This window comes from Bufo bufo, chromosome 2 (genome assembly GCF_905171765.1).
Source record: "Bufo bufo chromosome 2, aBufBuf1.1, whole genome shotgun sequence".
Taxonomy (NCBI): domain Eukaryota; kingdom Metazoa; phylum Chordata; class Amphibia; order Anura; family Bufonidae; genus Bufo; species Bufo bufo.
In genome coordinates this window covers 452,676,549-452,678,957 of record NC_053390.1, presented here as the reverse complement: position 1 = coordinate 452,678,957, position 2,409 = coordinate 452,676,549, and positions in this window count along the sequence as shown.

The window sequence follows — 2,409 nt, the reverse complement described above, 5'->3', positions numbered from 1 at the left end:
CACAGTGTGTTGGTTGTGTTGGACACTTTCCCTTTAAGTTGATGTCTTCCCTTCCCTGGTGTTGGAAGGGTAACTTCCTTCCTAGTGTGTGTGTGCACTGGGTGTGTCCGACTGTGGGGTGTGGCTTCCTGGCCTATATAGCCTCACTGTTAGCAAGGCTCTGGGGGTTGTTTCAGCCATGCTTGCTGGAGCAGCCTCCTGTGTTACTATCTGCCAGTGAGAGCCACCCCTGTGGTCATAAAGATATTGTCCTTATGTTTATGTCTGCTGTGTGTTGATGTTGTATGTTATGTTCTGTTGGGACCTTTCTATGTGTTTGGTGCAGCTTACGGTTCTGGATTCCTGTTTGCGCAGGGATCCAGTCAGCAAGGCTGTGACAGGTTGGTGGAACTAATAGTTCGCCTGTCATTCCCGTAAGGCTGTATGAGTCCCCCTTTTCCCAACAGCTTGGCCATTGAGACTCCTGCTCCTCCGTGCCTAGGAGGAGTAGGTCGTCTTACCCTGACTCCTAGCGCAGGGACCGGACGGAGGGTTAGGGATCCGAGGTTCCTGCGCATGGGTCCTCCTACCTTTAAGGTCGGCCCATGCAGGTAGGAGTTAGGGTCAGGGTAGGGACGCTGTAGGAGGTGACCTGCTCCCTATCCTGTTCTCCTGGCCGAGTTGGCCTACAGCACATGGCAGTGCACGGCTGAGGATTTCCCCCATCCTCAGCCGTGACAGTAATGTTTTATGCTGGTTACTTTGCTGATACTCATGCTGTAGACAAAATCCAAAATCTTATTTCTCTCTCTGATGGTAGCAGAGAACACATGAAGATCTGTTAGTATCTGGAAGCATTGAAGCGGAATGCCTGATAAGAGGAGCACTTACTGTCTGCTCTCTGTCTCCTACTCCTAGAACAACTAAAATCTTCTCCTCAAACTAGGGGGAGGGTCCAGCCCACACCCTATGTTCCAGAGAGGGCTGGGCCAGGATAGTTATCTCATGCTGGAACATTCTGAGCATACAGTGCATTATATTACATGAATTGCAGAACATTACCTTAACAGTATTATCAAACAACTGAATATACTGCTTTCCGTTGGGTACTGCATTTACATAGCACAGTCAGCCGCCCAGAAACAATGATTGAGATATCCGCACCAAAGAGCATCTCACCCAATGGATAAGCCATTCGCTCGTTCATCAGGTGATCTATAGCACCTTTACAAGGGCTGATTATTGGGAATAAGCGTTCATCATGCCGTGTAAACCCATCATTACTTTTTTATTTTATTAACACTACAGGGCCAGCACTATAGTTACAATGCACTTTTCACTCTTAACAGTGTGGTTCACATCTCATATGCTGCACCTACCGACATCCTGTTTAGTAACATAGTACATAAGGCCGAAAAAAGACATTTGTCCATCCAGTTCGGCCTGTTATCCTGCAAGTTGATCCAGAGGAAGGCAAAAAAAAACTGTGAGGTAGAAGCCAATTTTCCTCACTTTAGCTTCTACCTCACAGGGTTTTTTTGCCTTCCTCTGGATCAACTTGCAGGTATATGACTCCCAGGGCATCACTCTTCCATCACAAGTGATGTGTGACATCTCCAAAACAGTGTACAGCTGTGCACATGGCCTAAAAATATATATAGGGCGTTTCTCCCACACTACTGCAAGTACATTACTCAAGCCATCGCAGGTTTTTCACAGCGGCATAAGGCACATAGCACATCACTTAGCATAATAAGGTGGCATGTCATCATACTAATCACATATCTAGAGGATTAAAAATTGCTGAGGAACAGCAGTTATGTGGGCACTGCCGTTTCCAGCAAACTCCACCATGGTTCCAAGCTAGAAGGAGACAGACAAAAGGTGGGTAAAAGCAGCATGGACATGTGGAGCAGTGATTGTACAGATGGATAAAGGAAGGTTAAATAGGGCAGCATGGTAAATGGGTAGGTTTTGGGTTTAGACGGAACGGTTACCGCCCTCCCACCCTTTGTCATTTTTAGGTGAGAGGTTTTGTAAGGCATGGATTGCAACAGTTTTTTTATATTAAGGCTACATTCACACTACACGGCCTTTTTAAGAACAATAGTACTCTATGGAGTTATTCACGCGGTCGTTTTTTTGACAACCCATCAAAAATGGCTGTCAAAAATAGGAAATGTCCTATTTTTTCTGTTTTGATCGACAATTTAATTGAACATACAATTAAAGGGGATCGTTTTAACAGCTGTTTCTCAGAAAGGCATCAGTGAAAAGAAAAGTCTGGCCTAAAGGAGTCGTCTGGGGTTTTGATATTGATGACCAGGTTTAATGTGACAGGTTGCCTTTAAAACGTTACCCCATTATTTTACTCTTTATTTCCAAACGCAGTAAAGAGAATGAAGGACACATTATAAGAAGGTCTTTCTT